The sequence below is a fragment of the Aotus nancymaae genome, unplaced genomic scaffold (genome assembly GCF_030222135.1).
Source record: "Aotus nancymaae isolate 86718 unplaced genomic scaffold, 86718_ANA_hifiasm-v0.15.2.pri h1tg000019l, whole genome shotgun sequence".
NCBI classification, from domain to species: Eukaryota; Metazoa; Chordata; class Mammalia; order Primates; family Aotidae; genus Aotus; species Aotus nancymaae.
In genome coordinates, this window is record NW_026988431.1 from 15,709,413 (window position 1) to 15,719,346 (window position 9,934).

Genomic DNA, 9,934 nt, shown 5'->3' on the forward strand with positions numbered 1-9,934 from the left:
GACCTGTTACACAGTATCTTTTGCTGTACAGAAACTCTGGAGGTTAATTAGATCCCATTTGTCTATTTTGGCTTTTGTTGCCAGTGCTTTTGGTGTTTTAGTCATGAAGTCCTTGCCTATGCCTATGTCCTTAATGGTTTTGCCTAGATTTTCTTCTAAGGTTTTTATGGTGTTAGGCCTTATGTTTAAGTCTTTAATCCATCTGGAGTTAATTTTAGTGTAAGGTGTCAGGAAGGGGTCCAGTTTCTGCTTTCTGTGCATGGCTAGACAGTTTTCCTGATACCATTTATTAAACAGGGAATCCTTTTCCCACTGCTTGTTTTTGTCAGGTTTTCAAAGATCAGATGGTTGTGGATGTGTGGCACTGCCTCTGAGGTCTCTGTTCTGTTCCATTGATCTATATGTCTGTTTTGGTAACAGTACCATGCTGTTTTGATTACTGTAGGCTTGTAGTATAAAGTCAGGTAGCATGATTCCTCTAGCTTTGTTCTTTTTGCTTAGGATTGTCTTGGCTATGCAGGCTCTCTTTTGGTTTCATATGAAGTTTAAGGTGGTTTTTTCCAGTTCTATGAAGAGGGTCATAGGTAGCTTGATGGGGATAGCATTGAATCTATAAATTACTTTGGGCAGTATGGCCATTTTCACGATATTGATTCTTCCTAACCATGAGCATGGAATGTTTTTCCATCTGTTTGTGTCCTCTCTTATTTCCTTGAGCAGTGGTTTGTAGTTCTCCTTGAAGAGGTCCTTTACATCCTTTGTTAGTTGTATTCCTAGGTATTTTATTCTCTTTGTAGCAATTGTGAATGACAGTTCATTCTTGATTTGACTCTGTTTAAGTCTGTTATTGGTGTATAGGAATGCTTGTGATTTCTGCACATTGATTTTGTATCCTGAAGTTGCTTATCAGTTTCAGGAGATTTTGGGCTGAGATGATGGGGTCTACTAAATATACAATCATGTCATCTGCAAATAGAGACAATTTGACTTCCTCCTTTCCTAATTGAATACGCTTTATTTCTTCTTCTTGCCTGATTGCTGTGGCTAGAACTTCCAATACTATATTGAATAGGAGTGGTGAGAGAGGGCATCCTTGTCTAGTGCCAGATTTCAAAGAGAATGCTTCCAGTTTTTGCCCATTCAGTATGAAATTGGCTGTGAGTTTGTCATAAATCGCTTTTACTATTTTGAGATGCATTCCATCGATACCTAGTTTATTGAGAGTTTTTAGCATAAAGGGCTGCTGAATTCTGTCGAAGGCCTTCTCTGCATTTATTGAGATAATCCTGTGGCTTTTGTCTTTGGTTCTGCTTACATGGTGGATTACGCTTATAGACTTGTGTATGTTGAACCAGCCTTGCATCCCCAGGATGAAGCCTACTTGATCGTGATGGATAAGCTTTTTGATGTGCTGTTGGAATCAATTTTCCAGTATTTTATTGAAGATTTTTGCGTCTATGTTCATCATGGTTATTGGCTTGAAGTTTTTTGTTGTTGTTGTTGAGTCTCTGCCAGGTTTTGGTATCAGGATGATGTTGGTCTCATAAAATTATTTGGGAAGGATTCCCTCTTTTTGGATTGTTTGGAATAGTTTTAGAAAGAGTGGTACCAACTCCTCTTTGTATGTCTGGTAGAATTTGGCTGTGAACCCATCTGGACCTGGAATTTTTTTTGGTTGGTAGGCTCTTGATTGCTGCTTCAACTTCAGCCCTTGTTATTGGTCTATTCAGGGTTTCAACTTCTTCCTGGTTTAGGCTTGAGAGGGTGCAAGTGTCCAGTAATTTATCCATTTCTTACAGGTTTACTGGTTTATGTGTATAGAGTTGTTTGTAGTAATCTCTGATGGTAGTTTGTATTTCTGTGGAATTGGTGGTGATATCCCCTTTATCTTTTTTTATTTCATCTATTTGATTCTTCTCTCTTTTCTTTTTTATTAATCTGGCTAGCAGTCTGTCTATTGTGTTGATCTTTTCAAAAAAACAGCTTCTGGATTTATGGATTTTTTGAAGGGTTTTTTGTGTCTCTATCTCCTTCAGTTCTGCTCTGATCTTAGTTATTTCTTGTCTTCTGCTAGCTTTTGAGTATTTTTTATCTTGCTCCTCTAGCTCTTTCAATTTTGATGATAGGGTTGTTGATTTTAGATCTTTCCTTGCTTCTTATGTGGGCATTTATTGCTATAAATTTTCCTCTAGACACTGCTTTAAATGTGTCCCAGAGATTCTGATATGTTGTGTCTTTGTTCTTGTTGGTTTCGAAGAACATCTTTATTTCTGCCTTCATTTCATTGTTTATCTAGTCAACATTCCAGAGCCAGTTGTTCAGTTTCCATGAAGTTGTGCAGTTCTGAGTTAGTTTCTTAATCCTGAGTTCTAATTTGATTGCATTGTGGTCTGAGACACTGTTTGTTATGAAATTGTTCTTTTGCATTTGCTGAGGAGTGATTTACTTCCAATTATGTAGTCAGTTTTAGAGTAGGTGTGATGTGGTGCTGAGAAGAATGTATATTCTGTGGACTTAGTTCTGTAGATGTCTATTAGGTTTGCTTGGTCCAGATCTGAGTTCAAGTCCTGGATATCCTTGTTAATTTTCTGTCTCATTGATCTGCTAATATTGACAGTGGAGTGTTAAAGTCTCCCACTATCATTGTGTGGGAGTCTAAGTCTCTTTGCAGGTCGTTAAGAACTTGCTTTATGTATCTGGGTGCTCCTGTATTGGGTGCGTATGTATTTTAGGATTGTTAGCTCTTCTCATTGCATTGATTCTTCTGCCATTATGTAAATGCCCTTCTTTGTCTCTTTTGATATTTGTTGGTTTAAAGTCTATTTTATCAGAGACGAGGATTGCAACTCCTGCTTTTTTTTTGCTCTCCATTTGCTTGGTAAATCTTCCTCCATCCCTTTATTTTGAGCCTATGTGGGTTCTTGCATGTGAGATGGGTTTCCTGGATACAGTACACCGATGGCTTTTGACTTTTTATCCGATTTGCCAATCTGTGTCTTTTGATTGGGGCATTTAGCCCATTTACATTTAAGGTTAATATTTTTATGTGTGAATTTGATCCTGCCATTTTGATGCTGGCTGGTTGTTTTGCCCATTAGTTGACTCAGTTTCTTCATTGTGTTGATGCTTTTCACCATTTGGCATGTTTTTGGAGTGGCTGGTATTGGTTGTTCCTTTCTATGTTTAGTTCTTCTTTCAGGAGCTCTCGTAAGGCAGGCCTGGTGGTGACGAAATCTCTCAACAATTGCTTGTTCGTAAAGGATTTTATTTCTCCTTCGCTTATGAAGCTTAGTTTGTCTGTATATGAAATTCTAGGTTAAAAGTTCTTTTCTTTAAGGATGTTGAATATTGGCCCCCACTCTCTTCTGACATGTAGGGTTTCTGCTGAGAGATCCGCTGTGAGTCTGATGGACTTCCCTTTGTGGGTAACCTGACCTTTCTCTCTGGCTGCCCTTAGCGTTTTTTCCTTGATTTCAACACTGGTGAATCTGACGATTATGTTTTTTAATTGAGATGGAATCTAGTTCTGTCACCCAGGTTGGAGTGCAATGCGAGATCTTGGCCCACTGCAACTTCCACAGCTTGGGTTCAAGCGATTCTCATGCCTCAGCCTCCTGAATAGCTGGGACTACAAGCACATGCCACCACACCCTGCTATTTTGTGTGTGTGTGTATTTTTAGTAGAGATGGGATTTCACCATGTTGGCCAGGCTGGTCTCAAACTCCTGGCCTCAGGGATCCACCCACCTCAACCTCCCAAAGTGCTGAGATTACAGGCGTGAACTACTGCACCTGTGCAACAATTTTTTAAAAAGTTAAACATCTACACTGTGACCAGAAATTCTATTCTTAAAAACTTACTTAATGAAAAACTTTTGTGCATAAAACTTTACAAAAATATTGTTACTTTATTCATAACTACAAAAACTGAAAACAATCTTCAAGCTCGTCAATAGAAGGAACAAAGAAATCATGGAATACTAGTTGCTAGTAAAAGGGAACAAACTACCGAGCATGCAGAACAGGGATACATTTGAAAAACATTGTATTAAGGAGAAAAAAAAGCCAAAAAGTGATTACCTTGAGGGACTTACCTGGAATAGTGCATGAGGGAACTTTTGTTCTAGTGTAGCAGGAAATTAGAGATTTGGATAGACCAGTCAGGGTTGCAGGAGGATTTTATTTAATGTGATTACTGGCTTAGTGGAATTACTTTTTAATTTTGAGCAAAGGACAAAGGGTACCTTTTATGCACCTAGGATGAAGCAGCAAGAAGCAGGTTTACAGAAGCCAGAATAAAGAACAGTTAATTAACCTGTGACATGTTTTGTGATATACTTTACATTTGAAAAGTAACATTTGAGAAACACATTTCGCAGTTTTTTCCTGCTCTGTGACCGTGCAGCTGATTAGCAAGAAGCACAGGAATGCCTGAGAACTTTGCTAAGAATGTGGGGAAGATAGATAAAGCTTAATGGTTTGCAGGAAGGCAGTTCAATATTCCACCTTAAACAGAGCTGGGGAGACACTACATTAAACAGCATACAACACAGCAAAATTTATTACATAGCAATTACAAATTATAAGGTTTCATTTTACTATTATTGCTATTATCTCATTTCCTTCTTCACTAGAACTGCCAGGTTTGTACACCTGCTGTGCAGCCACAACCATTACACTGACAGTTATCAGTGAGCTGAAAAGATGCCTTCTGGTTTGAGCTGATAACATCCCTTGTTGCTGTGGCATTTCACTTTTGCTTTGACTAACTAGCATGTAACCTCCTTCCAATGTTGGGATTTTCCTTACAAGGCAGAGTTCATCTATCATCAGATAAACTGAAAATATTAAATACTTACCTTCTCATGTTCCCTTGAAGCTAGAGTGTGACATGGTCTAGATTCTGCCAATCAGGTACATAAAAATACACGAAACGGAAGCTAGTGATGAATTATGAAGCCTCATGAATTATGAAGCAGAAGAAGGCACTGAGCAGATTCTGTTCTGGGGATTTTGTCCACTGACCACTGTACTCAGTGTCCAGGAACAGCAGCGTCACTGGTTCTCGGAGCAGCAACTGATGTCTAGTGTAGGTGGCACCAGTGTCGCAGCTGTGACATGTGTACCCTGTGGTGGAAGCAGTTATACTGCTATCAGAGTGACTGTGTGGATAGGTTTTGGTGATTCAGGATTTGATAGCTCCAAATCTATGTTTACAGCAACCTCAAACCCCACCAAGATTCAAACAACCCCATATCCTTTTGATAAAGTTATTTTTCCATTTCCATTTGTCTGAATTGGTGTCAGCTGCTTGACACTAAAACACCACTTGAAATTTGGTTGAAGCTATCTTGAGTAGCGTTCTCTGCTAATTGTAGCTGAATGTATTTAAATAATCCCCAGTCCTAAGCTCTATCAGTTTTCTTTTGCCACAATAATATTTTGAAGCCAACAACTCAGTGAATTAAATAATTATTTATTCTTGCTCGTTCGTCTGTGGATTGCCTTGGAATCAGCTGATCTAGGCTGTGTTCAGCTGACCTTGGCTCCAAAATGTGGACTGGGTTTCTCATCCTCCTTGGACTACCCCGGGTTTCTTCTGTCATGGAAATAACAGAGTTGGGCAAGACCAACCATGAAATTTTAGTCTAAGCCTTCTCATGTTAGGTTTACTGATATCCGAATGGTCAAATCACATGACCAAGCCCCACATGGATGAAGAGGGGATATATACTCTTTATATACTGATATGAACTGTAGCCACATGGCAAAAGGTATGAATAGTGGGACAGATGAAGAATTGGCGAAAATGATAAGATCTACCGTATTAACTTATACCCCACCCCTATCCTCCAACACACACAAAACAACAAACAAACAGGTAATGACTATTGTTGGTATAATTTTTTTTTTTTTTTTGAGATGGAGTCTTGCTCTGTCACCCAGGCTGGAGTGCAGTGGTGTGACCTGGGCTCACTGCAACCTCTGCCCAGCCTGGCATAATTGTTTTAATAGCTATTGAAGTCTCATCAGAAGATACCAGGCACGGTGGCTCACACCTGTAATCCCAGCACTTTGGGAGGCCGAGGTGGTTTGAGACCAGCCTGGCTAACATGATGAAACCCCATTTCTACTAAAAATACAAAAGTTATCCAGGCGTGGTGACGTGCGCCTGTAATCCCAGCTGCTCGGGAGGCTGAGGCAGGAGAATCCCTTCAACTTAGGAGAAGCAGGTGACAGTGAGCTGAGATCATGCACTGCACACCAGCATTTTTTTGAGACACCTGGTCTCAAAAAAAACAAATAAATAAAAATGAATTCTTGTCAGAAGTGGTCTTGGACACACAGCCTTTGGGTGAAGAAATGAATTCTATTATTTTTATAATCAGGCAATGTAGAATCATAAAATGATTGGACTGTTAGACATCTTAAAGACGCCCAGGACCCAGCACTTTGGGAGGCCGAAGTGGGTGGATCACGAGGTCAAGTGATGGAGACCATCCTGGTCAACATGATGAGATCCTGTCTCTAACACAAAAATCAGCTGGGCATGGTGGCGCATGCCTGTAATCCCAGCTACTCAGGAGTCTGAGGCAGGAGAATTGCTTGAACCCGGGAGGTGGAGGTTGCGGTGAGCCGAGATCGCGCCATTGCACTCCAACCTGGGTAACAAGAGCGAAACTCCGTCTCAAAAAAAAAAAAAGACTCCCAGGAAAATCCTATTGCTTGATTGATAAGAAAACTAAAGCACTGAAAGTTAAGTGAGTTAGTCATGGTTGTAGAGCTACAAAATGGCAGAATGACTAGAATTCCCATCCATTTGCTTCCGGGTAAATGCCTCTGAACTTTGGCTCTTTTATCCACGCTATACTGGGGCAAAAAAAAGTTTCTGTATTCCTCAAATCATTTACTCCTCCTCCTGCATCGCACTAGATATGAAAGTGAACACGTGTTTGGACACTTCTGCCCAAGCATCCACACCCCGCCACTCACAGCTGCGGATGCAGGCTACGAATCTCATGGGTGTTGGGACAACTGAGCTTCCAGAATGAAGATGTCAAACTGCTGCCAGGCAAGGCCTCTTAAGCCATACAAAATGTCTGTCCCTTTTTTTACAAACTCTTCGGAGATAATCCCTTTTTTTTTTTTGAGACGGAGTTTTGCTCTGTCTCCCAGACTGGAGTGCAATGGTGCAATCTCGGCTCACTGCAACCTCTGCCTCCCAGGTTCAAGCGATTCTCCTGGCTCAGCCTCCCGAGTAGCAGGGATTACAGGTGGCTGCTACCATGCCTGACGTATTTTTGTATTTTTAGTAGAGATAGGATTTCGCCACGTTGATCAGCCTGGTCTCAAACTCCTGACTTTAAGTGATCCACCTGCCCTGGTCTCTCGAAGTGCTGGGATTACAGGTGTGAGTCACCATGCCTGGCCTAACAGCTCTAATAACTAATTCCTTGAAAATCTTTACAAATCTTCACAGGGCACTAGTGGCAGCTACAGCTTCTGCTTTTCCCTTCATGTGGAAAGCAAACAGGATCAACTATTGACAAAATTAAGTGCTGGAAGTATAGATCTTTCAGAGAAATACTCAGCTTTATATTCCTGAAACCTTTTCCTGCCTCTCTACTTGAGGAATGTATAGTCTTCTCTTCACCTCCTTTGTCCCTTGGTCTGATCAGGAAAACAACCCAAGCCTCCCAGTCTGGTTAGTTAAAGGGGCTTTAACATTTACATTTTAACTAACATCTTTATTCATAGAATGAGATGTTTGGCACTTATTCATGGGATGTCATGCACTAGGAAGCAAGTAATAGATTTCCTGTTAGGGTTGGTGAGAAAGATTTAAAAATTCTGTGTCTGTGTCCATTCTGCAGAAAACACTGTTGCTCCTGCAGTAAAGAGCCTTAAGATTCTGGAGACTATGAAATGCTCATTCATCCAGCCAGCATGGATTGCGTTTACAGTATGCCAGGCTTGGTGCTAGGAATTGGTAGCCATGCATGTGGCAAAGTTTCACTCTCATGCAACCTACATTCTTATAAATGGGGTACCCATAAAATAATCAAATAAGTCTAGAAATAAACAAGATACCCTGGAAGTTCTCTATACTGACTTCCTCTAACCTCCAGTCAGCGTGTTCTGCAGAGGGCATGAAGAACTTAGGCTATTCTTCTGTTTCCATGTATATACCTAACAAGAATTCAATTATTCTCAGAACTGTGATGCCAGATGTAATTACATAGTTCATATAAATATCATAGAAGTCAACAAATTATGAGTTGTTTCTGGAATGCTAAATTGAATGCTTTGTAAGGACTTTCTTTAAAAATTACTTAAAAGTTATAGATTAGGCCAGGTGTGGTAGCTCATGCCTGTAATCTCAGCACTTTGGGAGGCCAAAGCAGGTGGACCACCTGAGGTCAGGAGTTCGAGACCAGCCTGGCCAACATGGTGAAACTCTGATTCTACTAAAAATACAAAAAAATTTAACCAGGTGTGGTGGTGGGCCCCTGTAGTCCCAGCTGCTCAGGAGGCTGAGGCAGGAGAATCACTTGAACCTAGGAGATGGAGGTTGCCAAGACTGCTCCACTGTACTCCAGCCTGGGCAACAGAATGAGACTTTGTCTCAAAATAAATAAAATAAAATAAAATAAAAAGTTCTCACTCCAGTTTAAAGGAACTGAATTGCTACTTAAAGGGTATAATGTATGGATGCCAGTCAGCAGATCCATGCTAATAATAATAATGGCTTAAGCGCTATATCATTTATATTAAACATTGTTATAACAAAACAAAAAGATTAGGTTTCTCTATATCCTATATGTATAATATCTTCTTTTTTTTTCTTTTTTGAGACAGTGTCTCACTCTGTCACCAGGCTGAAGTGCAGTAGCATGATCTTGGCTCACTGAAACCTCTGCCTCCCAGGTTTAAGCGACTTTCCTTCCTCATCCTCCCGAGTAGCTGGGACACAGGTGCGCACCACCACGCCCAACTACTTTTTGTTTCTTTAGTAGAGATAGGGTTTCACCATGTTGGCCAGGATGGTCTCTATCTCTTGATCTCGTGATCCGCCTGCCTCAGCCTCCCAAAGTGCTGGGATTACGGGCGTGAGTCACTGCGCCCAGCCAATACATTAGGAGACTCAAAGACAGAGGTGGCTGGACCCCTTGACTTGTAAACCCTCTAATCACCCCTTTTCCTGACCTGACCACAAGATAAGCCTCCTCATTTTCCACACTCCAGACTTTCTTACTTCCCTATAAGATAGAGGTGTTGACTTCCTGCATGGTTCCCATTCGTTAGTTTCCTGCCTTTCACACACATCATAACCGTAATGTTTCTGTTTCTGGAATATAACAAAGGTGTTAAGTTGGTTTCCTTTGGTCTTCTCCCCTGTGTTTCTTTGCCATCTCTCTGGTTTCTTGTTTCTGCCCTGCCCGGCTGCGTGTCTTGTGGATTCCAGTTAGCCCACTCACCTTTCACCTGATTTAAAAAACTCATTCAGCTCAGGACTTAGAGTGTAAGTGTAGTTAAATAGTGTTAGGTTCACATAATGTCTAAAACTTTTAGTAGGAAAAATGCTACCTTGCCAACTTGTCTGTGTCTGAAAGGAGTTTGCATTTAAAAATTTGGCAATTTGACAGAGGCAAACTTAAGATTTGAAATATTTTCTTAAATGTAGACAGTTGTTTCATCTGCAGCTACAAGGTAAGGGCAGGAAGTGATGGTGACCAGAGGTACCTGAATAAACTCAGGAAAGTAACTCTAGATCGAGGGTCCCGAACTTTAGGTATCAAAGGATCTCTTGGAGTATTTGCTGAAAAATATAGGTTCCTTAGTCCACTGTCAGAAACTCTGATTCAGTGGGTCAAGAATGGAACAAGAAATATTAAACAAGGACCCAATGCAGTGGATCATGCCTGTAATCCCA